Source organism: Panthera onca, chromosome D3 (genome assembly GCF_046562875.1).
Source record: "Panthera onca isolate mPanOnc1 chromosome D3, mPanOnc1 haplotype 2, whole genome shotgun sequence".
Classification (NCBI taxonomy): Eukaryota; Metazoa; Chordata; class Mammalia; order Carnivora; family Felidae; genus Panthera; species Panthera onca.
In genome coordinates this window covers 40,206,941-40,221,812 of record NC_138350.1, presented here as the reverse complement: position 1 = coordinate 40,221,812, position 14,872 = coordinate 40,206,941, and the positions used below count along the sequence as shown (strand labels likewise).

Sequence of the window (14,872 nt, the reverse complement as noted above, 5' to 3'; positions counted from 1 at the left end):
ACCAAAGTCCACGAGGAAACGCGATAGCTGCACAAATTTTACTGCTCCAAGTCTCCTCAAGATCAAAGCAGCTCCCTTTCTGTCCTGCAGAACAGCGTGGCAGTTGGAACAGGGCTCTCCAATGTGTCTATGACCATTTAGTCCCCATGTACAGAATGTGTAAACTAAAACCCAGGGTCTTCCAGCAAAATTCCTGAATAATGTACAAACAATTCAAGTAAGAGATGGCACAGCTCTAAAGGCAGAAGAAGTGCAGAGAAGAATCAGTAGGACCTGTGACAGACCCAAGGCGATGCTAAGGGAAGGGAAACAGCTGGCTAGGATCACGCCACAATTTCTAGACAGAGCTACATCTGGCATGTAGTTGGGATTCAGTAAATACTGCTGAAATATGGAACTTAAATATGGAAATAAAAAGGGCAGATTTGGTGGGGAACTTCCTATTAAGGCTGAACTTCAAGAATTTTCACTTATTGCATTGGTTCAAAATTTTGTGTATATGAAAATCATCCATAACAGTTTTTCAAAAGGCAAATTTTCTTGAATTTTTTTTTGAAGTTTAATAACTGATTATAAAGATGAGCCAGGTTACGGAAGGATCGCTCTTTGTAAAAGCAAGAGATCCTATGATAACATTCCATGCCTATTTTTGCTACCTCCAAAATCAGTCTGTAATAAAATACATTACAAGAAGGCTTAAAGCCTTGAGTATTGTCTTGCATCTTTCTTCAGAGAAGATGTACAGGAAAGTTCTAGAAATATTTGAGCTGACATCTGAACTCAAAAGATTCCTTCCTGAGAGACAGACTTAGCCAGGATGCGGTGTTCTTTGGAGGATCTAGTTTTCTAACCAGTACCCAGTAGATTGAGCTGTCTTTCTAAAGAGTAACCCTATTTTTTATATCAACTCCACTGTTTGAAGGCACAAAGGCCTTTTTATGTCTAAGCAACTTTTTTTCCTCTAAGTGAAGAAAACTGAGAAGGACCACAGTGTAGGTTAGTATTTCCAAAGACTAGATAGATCTCTGATCATAACAGAATCAAGTTTTGATGCTTAAGAGTGTAGATTCCCAGACCCCCAATCTAAACACAAAAAACTAGAAATGGGGTCTTAAGGATTGGTTATTTACAATTCTGACAGGTATTCATGTTTGGGAACTCAGTCTCTACTGCATGAACTTTCTCTTCCCAGTCCTGATTCAGCTTGAGAAAACCGAGTTGCTATGGGCTAACGTATGTATCCTGTCCTTTAACCATATCTTATTACCTTGACCTGTTATCCAAACTTAATAGACCTTGAATTTCATATTTTATTTTTTTACTGTGTATTTTTGAGAGACATAGAATGCAAGTGGGGGAGGGGCAGAGAGGGAGGGAGACACAGAATCCAAAGCAGGGTTCAGGCTCTGAGCTGTCAACACAGAGTCCGATGCAGAGCTCGAACTCACAAATCATGAGATTATGACCTGAGCTGAAGTCGGACATCCAAACAACTGAGCAACCCAAGCACCATGAATTCCATACATTTTAAGAAACAAATAGCTGGCCTGATCATTTTATAAGACTTGAATTCTAGGACTGACAGCGGTTGTGTCAAAAACTCATTTACAACTTTGTTGTTGTTGTTAGATTTTAAGTAATCTCTACACCCAATATGGGGCTCGAACTCGTGACCCTGAGATCAAGAGACATATGCTCTACTGACTGAGCCAGCCAGGCACCCCTCATTTATAAAAATTCTGATCTGGGAAGACTGCTCTCCTTAGGGGTTCATTCCCTAAGTACAACCGACACAATTCAAAAACAACCATTAGGATAGACAGGTGAGAAGAGGGGATTTTTTTTTTCTTTTCACATTTTTATTTAAATTCTAGTTATCATACAGTGCAGTATTGGTTTCAGGAGTAGAATTCAGTGATTCGTCACTTACATACAATACCAAGTGCTCATAAGTGGCCTCCTTAATACACATCACCCATCTAGGCCACCCCCCCACCCACTTCCATCAATCCTCTTTGTTCTCTATCTTTAAGAGTCTCTTACAGTTTGTTCCCCTCTCTTTCCCTCCTCCTATATGTTCATCTGTTTTGTTTCTTAAATTCCACATATGAGTGAAATCATATGGTATTTGTCTTTCTCTGATTTATTTCACTTAGCCTAATACACTCTAGTTCCATCCACATCATTGCAAATGGCAAGATTTCATTCTTTTTGATGGCTAATATTCCTGTGTGTGTGTGTGTGTGTGTGTGTGTGTGTGTGTGTGTGTGTGTGAGAGATCTTCTTTATCCATTATCAGTCGATGGACATTTGGGTTCTCTCCATAGTTTGGCTACTGTTGCTAATGCTGCTATAAACATCAGGATGCATGTACCCCTTTGAATCTGTATTTTTGTATCCTTTGGGTAAATACCCAGTAGTGCAATTGCTGGATCATAGGGTAATTCTATTTTTGACTTTTCAAGAAACTTCCATACTGTTCTCCAGAGTGGCTGTACCAGCTTGCACTCACACCAACAGTGTAAGAGGGTTCCCCTTTCTCTGCATCCTCCCCAACACCTGTTGTTTCCTGTGTTGTTAATTTTAGCCATTCTAACAGGTGTGAGATGATTTCTCATCGTGGTTTTGATTTGTATTCCCCTGATGATAAGTGATGGTGAGTATCTTTTCATGTGTGTTAGCCATCTGGAGGTCTTTGGAAAAGCATCTATTCATGTCTTTTGTACATTTCTTAAGGATTATGTGTTTTTTTGGGTGTTGAGTCTGAAGTTCTTTACAGATATTGGATACTAACCCTTTACCACATATATCTTCTCCCATTCTGTAGGCTGCCTTTTAGTTTTGTTGATTGTTTCCTTCCCTGTGCTTTTTATTTTGATGAAGATATCTTATTTTTTATCTTGATGGAGTCTCAATAGTTTATTTTTGCTTTTTTGCCCCTTGCCTTTGGCAACATGTCTAGTAAGAATTTTCTCTGGCCAAGGTCAAAGAGGTTGCTGCCTGGGTTCTCTTCTAGGATTTTGATAGTGTCCTTTATCACGTGTAGGTCTTTCATCCATTTTGAATTTATTTTGGGGTATGATGTAAGAAAATGGTCGTTTCATTCTTCTGCATGTTGTTGTCCAGGTTTCCCAACACCATTTGTTGAAGAGACTGTCTTTTTTCCATTGGATCTTCTTTCCAGCTTTGTTGAAGATTAGTTGATCATATATAGTTGTGGGTCTATTTCTGGGTTTTCTATTCTTTTCCATTGATCTATGTGTCTGCTGTTGTGCCAATACCATACTGTCTTGAAATATAGATGGAAATCCAGAATTGTGATGCCTCCAGTTGCATTTTTCTTTTTTGGGATTGCTTTGGTTATTTGGGGTCTTTTGTGGTTCCATACAAATTTTAGGACTGTTTGTTCTAGCTCTGTGAAAAATGCCAGTGGTACTCTGATCGGGATTGCATCAAATGTGTAGATTGTTTTGGGTAGTAAAGACATTTTAACAATGTTTGTTCTCCCAATCCATGAACATGGAATGCTCTTCCATTTGTGTCCAAAGAAGGACTTTTCTTTAAAATATATGTATGTATTTATTTATTTTGAGAGAGAGAGAGAAAGAGAATCCTAAGCAGGCTCCATGCTCAGTGTGGAGTCCAATGTGGGGCTCAATCTCACAATTGTGACATCATGACCTGAGCCAAAATCAAGAACTGGAGGTTTAAACAATTGAGCCACCCAGGTGCCCCTGAAGAGAGAATTTTCTGACCCAATATTCCTGTTTTGGAATTTGAACAGATACAAGATGCAATGGCTAGCTCAGAGCATAACAATAAGGCCCCGTGGATCACAATGATTTTGTCTCTCAGAGATCCCCCCCCCCCAAACAAATGGGTAAATTCCTAGTAGATTTACAAAGTAAATCTGTACTTTGGGGCTTAGGCCTTGGCACAGCTGACAGTGGGGTGGGGAGACATCTGACCCAAACAGATATTCTTGAGGTATGTATGGAGAGCCAAAGTAAGAAACTAGCTGAGCTACTTGAGCAACAATCCAGAAGGCCCACCAGCTGAAGACACTGAGATGCCACATAGCCCAGTCCTTGCTCTCTCATCATTTCTCTGACTGATGAATGGTTAGAAGTTTCTTTGTTTGCCTGGCTTAGTGTCCAATTCTGATATTTACCAACACAGTAGTTATATACAGATAAGCTGATACTGATTCTGACCTGATAAAGCCACCTGGAACTCTCTACAACACCCCTCCCATCCCCCCAACCCAGCCAAAACACCCTGAGAAAATGAGTGAAAGCCTTCCTCCCCTGAGCTCAGACTTTTTTAAAATATAAACACACAATGTTAATTTCTTATGTACAACAGAGAGATTTGACAATTTGCTTTTGTTTTCTTGTTTCTGTGGGGTTTTTTTGTTTTTTTTGTTTTTTTTTTTTTAAGTGAAAAAGCTTGAGGCTGGCCTTAAACTTGGCTGGTGAGTTGATGAATTCAGATTTCAAATATGTCACAACATATTCTCTTTAAGGAAGTTTGGAAGCCGAGATTTCTGCTTACTGGGCTCACTTCTCTATGATTTCACCATACTCACTATCTACAAAGTAGATGAACAATTATCTTGGGCTGAGTAAGGTTGAAAAAAGGGAAGACACTTGGCCACCACAGCAATATACTTTTTTTTCCCTAGTGGTGGACCAAAATTTTACACAAGTATTTGCTTTAGCTTTTCAGCAGGTACACTTGAAGAAAGACTATGTCACCTATTTCATCTTCAAAAACCATCAATTCCTCACTTTGTACCCCCAGTCACTGACCTAATAATTTTCAGGCCAATCCTCCGTAATCCAACCTAAGTTTTCTTCTCAATCTATCCAACTACTACTGTTGGCTGTTGATCTAATATTTTATAAGAGGAACAAGGTTTTAGTCTTCGTGGATGAAGAGGAGATGAGGACAAATAAAGTGTGCCCACAACAGACTGTGAACACACAGAGCACAATGCCAAAGATGAGAAAGAAATGGGGGTGGGGGGAGGTAGAGGCATGGGCTCAAGGGCTGAGAAGAAAGCAGCAGGTGGCAAGAAGGGGTTTGTGGCTGCCCTGCCCTGCCCTTTCCCTACTGCAGCACATAAGCACTCACCACACTTCAGTCATTTGCTTATGCACCTCCAAACTCTAAGTTCTGACAAAGAAAGTAAAAGTATGTATGCTGCTTCTTGTGTGCTTCACTGTCTCCCCAAAGCCTGGCACAGTGCTTAACAAAGGGAGGTTCTTAATGAGTATTTTGAGATGAAAGTGTATGAATCGATGAATACAAGATCTAGTGAATAGAATCAGCAAGGAGAGGGAGAAATATACACCATGTCTTGTATTGTAACCAACATGAGAGAAATTCAAGATGTAAATGAAGATATATGTATATATACACATAGCCACACATTAAGAAAAATGCCAAGAATAGCAGGGACCAACCCAATGTTTCAAAAGTGATGCTCAGATATTCTGAAACCAATGCTTTTCTGCAGATGCTGGTTTAGACTTCACAGAAAAAACCTGCATAAATCTACTGTATGTGAGTGACAATTAAGAACAACACCCACCTCCCACGGGTAAATCTAAAAATATCCCCGTGAGAACAAATGACATCCATGCAAACTGCTCTGAAGAACGCTGAGCAGCTCTACAGCAACTTGTAGAAGAAGGGACCGCTCACTGGTCTGTCAGGGGAAGTCAGTGTGGTGAAGTCAGCTGAGGCAGAGGTAAGGCTGCAAGTGACAAAGATCATACTGTGACCAAAGACCATTACAGAAAACAGCATGAAATGGAACAGACTCAGGTGATCATCTCCTACGAGCAAGTTTTAACTTACATGAAAATGCCCAAAATTACAATTCTATAAGGCACAGCCTTCAAGGTAAACAGCTGGTAGCAACAGTTTCTTTTCCCTAATGTTCAGCACTGTAAAAAAATACTTTAACAATGTAATTGATGCAGAGCAAAAAAAAAATTAAATGTTCATTTTTACACATATCTTTAGATTTCACTATACGTAATAAAATAGGTGTTCCTTGAGTAGATCCTAAAGTAGCGAGCAGCACACTAAGGAAAAGTGGGCCCTAATAACCTTGCCCCAAATGCCACATCACTCCTGTGACCAAACTCGTTTCAAACTATTGCAGCTCTGTAAAACTTAATGGTTCTTGTATTTCTTCTTCTCCCTTCATTTCCCAAATTACAGAATACTGCCTTGAAACAAAGGCAATTTCTGATAATTTAGTTATTTTTTCCTGTCATGGCTAAAATATGCCCAGTTCTAATCTATTTGTAACATGAGGTGACAGATTATGTTACAGGTAACATTTAACCTGACCAGAGACGAGAGAGAAACACAGAAGTAAAATCATTAGGAAATGTAATGAGTTTAAGATTCAGTGGATAATCATGAAAGACATTAAATTATTACTTAGTCAACCTTACTCTAATGGTTATGCCTATCAGCATATAAAAACTTCTAGCTAAATGTTCATATGAAGTCAGCTATGAAATGCAACTTTAAAATTTTAAATAGCTACACCTTGAACTATTAAAAATAAATTTTTTCAAAAAAAATAAAGGTGTATTTTACATAAAGTAAAATTAAGCCTTTTCTAGTGTAGTTTTAACCATGCAATCATGTAATAACCACCACAATCAAAATACACAACTAGGTAGTTTCCCAAAATGCCCCATGCCCCTTTGCAAGTCAATACTTTATCCAATCCCCATGCTAACCCCTGATCTGGTTTTCTGTCTCTATAATCTTTACCTTTTCTAAAATGTCACATAAATGAAACCATACAGTAGCCCTCTGAATATGGCTTCTTTCACTTAACATAATGCATTTGAGATTAATCATTATTGTTGCAGGTATCCACAGTTTGTCCCCTGGTGTTAAGTACTGAGTATTCTACTGTATGGATGTTCCAAAGTTTGTTTATCCACCTACCAGCTGAAAGACATCTGGGTTGTTTCCAGTGTTTGCTGATTACAAACAAAGCCATCAAAAATGTTTGTGTACAGGCTTTTGTGTGAACATAATTTCATTTCATTTGGGTAAATAACTTAGGAGTGAGACTGCTTTAGATATATTTTGCAAGGATGATTTTGCAGCTACTGTTTTTAAGGTATCTTCAGTGTACTCAGAGGAGTTTGCTATTAAAATAAAATCATTCTTTAAATTATTTTACAAAGTGGGAATAATTTGATTGTTTTATGGACTTAGAGTTTCACATGTGGGAGTTGCTTAAAATAAAGATTCACTTAACACTGGTGAAAATTCAAACTACTTACTCACACTAACTTTTAGGCTATGCATATGCTTGAAAAAACCAACAATTCAGATTTTACTCCATATTCCTCCTAGTATTTGCCATGGGGAGGTGATGGGGGAAAAAAGAGAAGAGGGCACTAACATTTATCCCTTCCAAATGCCATTTCATATACCTCCTCTCATTTAATCCTCACAATTAAGTGAGGTAAATATCACATGCATTATACTAGCAAGAAAATTGGGGCTCAAAGAAGATAATCAACTTACATAAAGTCAAACAGTTACTCAGTGATGCACAGACACAAGCTCAGGTGTGTCTGTCTCACACAGGCTCTTTTTACTGTATCCTGGGGCCATTAGCTTCTAAAAACACTAATGCTGATAAGTTTATGTAATTTTCAGAGCTATGTATAGGAATTTCATAAGTAGCTTTTAGAAAGCCATGATGATTCTTCCACATGCTATCATACATGAAAAATGTTATGCTTTTTATGATGAGCCCTAAAGGTATGATTATATTACAGTTACAAATATATGTTTTAAGGAACACATTCTCATCCTAAACTTTCTAGGACAAGAGAATTGTGTGGCTAACCTGTTTTGGTGATGACCACTGGTAACCATAAGGAACTCTAAAATCTAATTGACTGGCTCACTTTCACATATGAAAGGCACACAATCTTAGCAGGTTTCTAAGGAAACCATATGTTGTATTTTCAGTGATGACTATCTCTTTAGTCCAGACACTCGTAGAACACAATTTCCTTTGAAACATTATGACTTTATTTGAAGTTCTTTTTACTCAGTGACTTAGACATCAGGAATTGACATCATGACTTCTACAGTTAAATAACAGCCGTGAGACTGGGAACAAATAAACATGTTCCTGTAGTTTGCAGGTCTAAGGAAAGACATGTTAAACTTATTTCATTTTCTTCTCATGCCCCCCAAAGAACCTCAGTTAGTGTCACAGATGAATTAGACATTTTAAACTTGTCCCATCTGTGTTAATTCCTTGGATTGAAAGTCCCTCAAGCCCCATCCCATCATATGGTACCCTGGTTAAGTCCAGGTAGGAACATGTCAGATGAATTACTCCAGTAGGATGTGAAGGTCACTGTACCTACTTTAAATACTAACTTAACAAGGGCGTGCAGGTCCTAACTTCACAGTCTACACATCCTCAACAGCCCAAGTCTGGAGGGTTTACTCTCAGCAAGTCTGATGGACCAAGTGCCTGCTTTAGAAAGAATGCTGTGCTTCAGAAAAAGAATGCAGGCAGCCTTATCAAAAAAGAAGGCAATTCAAGGACTCAAATAAATTTGGCTTTAGTGCAACTGTGAAACTGTTTGTCATTTGAGTTGGTTGTGTGTATACTAATATACACATGGCCTCCCTGTGTATTCAAACCACTAAACATTCCCTCATGTGCACTCAATTTCTCTGACAAATTTTTGTAAAAATGCTGGCCATGAGACTGGTTTCTACTCCTCTATAAAAAACTGGGGACTTTTTCTCCTAGCTGGCTGGGTTCCCTTAGTTACAAGGGCTAGGAGTGACATAAAAATTATTTTCAGTGTAAGAAATGATGACTAACCTAAGAATGGAAAATAATGATGATTCAACAACAAAGAGTATTCATCAAGAAAGACTACTTAACAAGGCCACAACAGCCTTTGGGTACACAATGTACCTTACATATCCAAAAGCCATCAATCCTCAAGTAAGATTAATTATAAACACTTGGGAAGCTTCTAAAACTACAATTTCCTAGAAGGAAGGCTAAAATGAACACTGTAGTATTGGACTAGAATTGGAAGTCTCCATGGACAGATGCACAAATATAGATGTGCTTATGCCTGGACTAGAATACATATTTAACATGCTAGCTTTCTCTGTTAAGAGGATCTGGAATCAAGGATACCATTACAAGCAACTAACACACCTAGAGCCCAGATCTTGATGTATAAATACCATTCTTCCAATAAAAACAACCATGGCTCCTTGAAGAAGTAACTGATACCAGGGCTGGAGACAGGGAAAAATACAAGTTGATGCTGGAGCATCTAACAGTGCCAGAAAAGTAGGAAAGTGCTCAAAATCAAGAGAACAGGGATATGTTAAAGGAACACAGGAGCTAACGTGAAAAGAGCTCCCAAAGGTTAAAGCTAGAACAATTTGAGCAACAAAATGTTAGTATTATAACCTCAGAATAAAACACTCATGAGTCCATAATGACAGACAGACAGATAGACCTACATACATACATAACCAAGCAAGCAAGCAAGCAAGCAAGCAGGGAGAAGGGGCAGTTTTCTCTTAAAGATGAATTCCAATTAATAAAGAATAAGGGAGATAGAAAACCACTATTAGAACACTACAGTTAATAATTGTGGCATGCAATGGATGTTTAAAAATAAGAGGACAAAAGTTTGAGGAGAAACAGGATGTTCACATATTCTTAAAGTCTCCCCAAAGACATATATTCATTACAAAAGGAAAAACAGTAACTTTACAGTAGAGAAACCTGGCAGATACCACCTTAATCAAGTGAATTTGGGAAATTTCACCAGTAATAAAACATACTGATGAGGCGCCTGGGTAGCTCAGTCAGTTAAGTGTCTGACCCTGGCTCAGGTCATGATCTCACAGCTCAGGAGTTCAAATCCTGCATTGGGTTCTGCGCTGACAGTGAAGAGCCTGCTTGGGACTGACTGACTCTCTCTCTCTCTCTCTCTCTCTCTCTCTCTCCTGCCTTCTCCCACTCATGCTTTCTCTCTCAAAATAAATAAACTTAAAAAAAAAAAAAAAAAAAAAAAACCCATACTGGCATCATGGAACTCCTGATATGACATCACGTCTGTGGTATTGTTGCCAAAAAATACATGACTTCTGTCTTATTAGGAGACAACACCAAACAAACTCAAATTGAGGAAAATTCTACAAAATATCTGACCAACAGTCACTGAAAGTGTTAAGGTCACGAAAGATAAGGAAAGACTTCGAGGAACTGTCACTGGCAGACTACAGTGACATTACCAAACGCCAAGCTGGGATATTGGATTGGATCCTGAAACAGAAAAAAGACTTTAGCGGGGGAAAATATGAATAAAGTCTATATAGTTCAGGTTTAAAAACAAAACAAAACAATTCCTAAGCTCTACTGCCCCCTTTAATTGTCTGGGAAATGGGAATCTCTGCCCTTGGCTGTCAATAGAATCACGGAGGAGCTCTGAGGTATCCTGATGACCAGGCCCCCCCCCCCCCCCCCCCCCGCCAGATTACAGGTATAGGTACTTTTTAAAGCCCCAAGAGACCCTAAAATGGCATCTTACACCAAGCTGTGTCTGATGACTGCAAGCAAAGGGATCAATGCCTAGCCCCCTCTTGAGAACATCACTGAGTGGGGAGTGAACAGAATTGAAGGGTGTACTTCCTATTCCTCTCCTGCCTCACTTCCCGTAAAGGAATTACTTTTCTAATAAATCCTATCACTCTATAATGGTTATGACTTCATGCTTTGTTAGAATATAAAAGATGACAAATGACTTTTACAATCTTAACTACTGCCCCTTGACCTGTCATAGCCTATTTGCAGTTCAAATGAAGTTCAGATAAATTCCAGAGAATGCAGTAACATTCTGGAGATTACATAACTCTCCCTTCAGGTTTTCCTGGGATTCACTTTAGGTAAATTTCTGATGAAGGTCTTTCCTACACAGATATAGCTATGGTTAAGATGGTACAGCAAAGGCACACGAAGCTCTAAACATGATTTTATCACAGTTAAAATGGTACTCTAATAAAATAAGATCAGCATACTGTTACTCCTACCCTTTGAAAAATACCTTCCCTAAATATCTTAAGTTAAGCAAAGAGAGCTCAGACAATGATTCTAGATAATGCAATAGGTTTCAAAGAAGGGACAAATAAATATATTTTTCTAGAACAGCCAGCAAGAGTGAAAAATAACCAAAAAAATTATTTTCCCTACTTTCAATTAGCTAAGTAATGTATAACACAAACAAAAATTATCTACTCTAGGGGTGCCTGGGTGGCTCAGTCATTTAAGTGTCCGACTTCAGCTCAGGTCATGATCTCACAGATCCTGAGTGAGTTCCAGCCCTACGTTGGGCTCTGTGATGACAGCTCAGAGCCTGGAGCCTGCTTCAGATTGTGTATCTCCCCTACTCTCTGCCCCTCCCCTGCATGTGCTCTCTCTCAAAAATAAACGAACATTAAAAAAAATTTTTTTAAATAATCTACTCTAGAACTGGAGTCTATAATTTTTTCTTCAGTAGAAATGGGCTGATTTTGAATATTTAATACCTAAGAAATGAATATAAAACAAAGAATATAAAAAGGTAAATGTTTTTTCCAAGTGAGGTAAGATTTTTATTTCAATCCTTTCAGAGAGCTGTGTCTAATTCCTCCAGACTGGACGCACACCTGACTTGTAACATCTAAAGACAGTGATGGGATCACAACTTCTTTTTCCTATGCATAAGACTGACTCACCAGCACCTGGATCAAATCTGCAATATTGGGATTATTCCAATCAAATGGGTAAAAGCTCAGCTAATAGGGAGTATGTAATCAGGAGCAGGTATGTGGGTAAACTAAAAGAGGCGGCATTTATATAGCCACTTACTGAAATCTGTTCAGTTGTGTTACAAACTCAGAGCAGCAAGCAATTCAGACATATCAGTAAATGCAAAAAAAAAAAAAAAAAAAAAAAAAAAAAAAAAGTGAGTATCTAACAGATCCAGTGTGGCACAAGATTTGCTGAATGAAAATAATTTTTTCTTTAATAATTCAGTTATGCACTCTACAGAATTGTGGAGTAGTTGTGTGTATGCACGTCTCTAAGTCTTTCATTTGTGACAATAGACGGGGGCACACATACAAAAATGGGTAATAAATAATTTTCAAAAAGCCTAGACATATATCTGGCCAGAGCCTCTATGCTACTCTCCACAACCGGTGAGCACATCTGTGGCATCAGGATTAAAGAGGCAAACAAGTGAAATTCCAGGAGAATTTACTCCCCCCAAATTGCCCACGTAGGAAACAACACCACATTTCTGTAAGGAAATAAAATTCTATGCAACTAAATATTTAATTTTGTGAACACTGTCCATGCTGGATTGGAAGAACATGTTTGGTTTTGGACCCACTCATCCAGTGTTGTTCTAAGATTTCGGGCAGCAGGAAGTAATGACAAAATGTGCTATGGTTGGGGATTGAGCGGGAGGCTTCCCCATCTCCACAGAGGTTTCCTAGTTCAGTATAAAGTGCTCTGCCCCAAGCCACACGCCCCACCTACAGGGTGACTTGCTATCTTCTACCGCTGTTTGTTAGTAAACCTTGCTGTAAATAATATAAACATACAAAATTCTCACTTACAAAAAAAAACAAAAAAAAAACAGGTCTTTTGGACTCAACCACACTAGTGCCCAGGTCCTTTGACAAAGAGTGCAGAGGGACAAGGACGGAGAAGGACTGCCTTCTTGGCTTCCTCGAGTCCCCTGCCACTGGTGAGGACATGAAAACACAAAGTCAAGTTCTCTCTTCTGCCCCATGAGCAGGTCTTACAGCCTCTGTTGGGGTTCTCATCTCTAAAAGGAATGGCCAGATGCTGTCTAGAGTCTCCACAGAAAGATTTGATTCTAAAAGTATTTCTTAGGATTACAAGTTTGGCTAAGAACTCCTGTAGTCAATATGTTGCCCTAATTTAAATAAGTGATGGAAATTAAGGCCAACAGATTTTGGAACTTCAGAGTATTTAAATATGAAATAATTTGGTCTTTTTCTTACCAAATAAAGGAATTATCTTCACTTGTTTAAAAATTATGGAAACCTTTTTTTCAATTCCTAATTTCTAACAAAGCACATAAGTCTTTTCATGGTTTTTTAAACTATTAGATTTTATACATTTATGTTCCAAATCCATAAAATCATCTCCTTTAAGATAGAGCCATTCATTCACCTTCCAACAAGAGGTGTGCCCAGGCAGCATATGAGTAGTAAGGAGAGTCAGGGTCACTGAGGGCCTGGATCCTGAAAACTAGGTTTCTCTGTCTCCCTGCTCACCACACACATACACACACACACACACACCCAAGTTATAAAGTCTAACTCTCATATAATCAATACAGTTCATTAAGTAGATATCAAATCCAGTGTTCCAAACACTAGCCATCCAGAAAATCCAAGTTTCTCTTGGGGCAGGGGAGGTGACTCATGGGATTTCAATGTTCTAACATTAACATAAAAGGGAACTGTTAATAAAATGCAGTCTAATCAAATACCCATTGACCTCTCTCTAGAAAACACGAGTAGCACGAAGCATAAGAACTTTTTCTGGTGATGGGTGGTTTGCGTGTGTTAGTGCTACTCACTAAAAGAATTTTTTAAATATTTCATAAAGATTCAGCTATGTTCACTATTCTCTCTGCTGACCTTTATGACAAATGTGCATGAAGCCATAAATATATACTATTAAAAAGGAAATTTCAAAAGTAAATTACCTCTCCCTGTATACCTAACTTCCATTCATATTCAAACAATGTCCAGTTCCATAAGTTCCTGAGAACCCTGAACAAGTACACTTTCATCAATTCCAAAAAGCAAAAGCACACACATGTGATAACATTTTTAAAGGTGACAAAAATTTGTGTAACTTTAAAAATCAACATGATTATGAGTCACAGATTTTTGAAATTATCAACCTGTTTTTATTTTACCCTTGTTTTCATGAAAACAAACATTCTTAATTTTCTAAAAAATACCTTTACCTCATGGTTATTTACTTCTGATTATTTTTAAAGGAAAAGGTTCCACAGGTAGAGTTAAATTATATTATCTTCTATTTACCTGATTTTATTTCCTTAATGCAGACTTCTAGAACTTATACTTCTGTATGATTTTTTTTAATTTAAATTTCTTTTTTTTTTTTTTTTTTAATTTTTTTTTAACGTTTATTTATTTTTGAGACAGAGAGAGACAGAGCATGAAGGGGGGAGGGGCAGAGAGAGAAGGAGACACAGAATCGGAAGCAGGCTCCAGGCTCTGAGCCATCAGCCCAGAGCCCGACGCGGGGCTCGAACTCACAGACCGCGAGATCGTGACCTGAGCTGAAGTCGGACGCTTAACCGACTGCGCCACCCAGGCGCCCCTTAAATTTCTTTTTAATGTTTACTTATTTTTGAGAGAGAGAGAGAGACAGACAGACCATGAGCGGGGGAGGGGCAGAGAGAGTGAGGGAGACACAGAATCTGAAGCAGGCTCCAGGAAGTCAGCACAGAGCCCGATGCAGGGCTCGAACCCATGAACCACAAGATCATGACCTGAGCCAAAGTCGGACGACCAAACGACTGAGCCACCTAGGCGCTCCTGACTTGTTTTATTTTATATCTCATCTAGATTAAACAAAAAAAAACCCAAAAAACAAAAAATAAAAACCTCAATTTGCATTTTGCCCACATAAGTCAAGTTTATAAAATTTTTTTGTTTGTAATCACAGAAGAAAGACTGCATTCTTTTGTATCATAGAATAAAATGCCAG

General features: G+C 38.4%; 1 protein-coding gene across 3 annotated transcripts in view; it reads right to left on the bottom strand.

Moving 5' to 3' along the window:
• LPIN2 (lipin 2) overlaps window positions 1-14,872 on the bottom strand; it is an 84,722-nt gene that overhangs the window by 49,214 nt on the left and 20,636 nt on the right. The gene's annotated exons all lie outside the window — the stretch shown is intronic.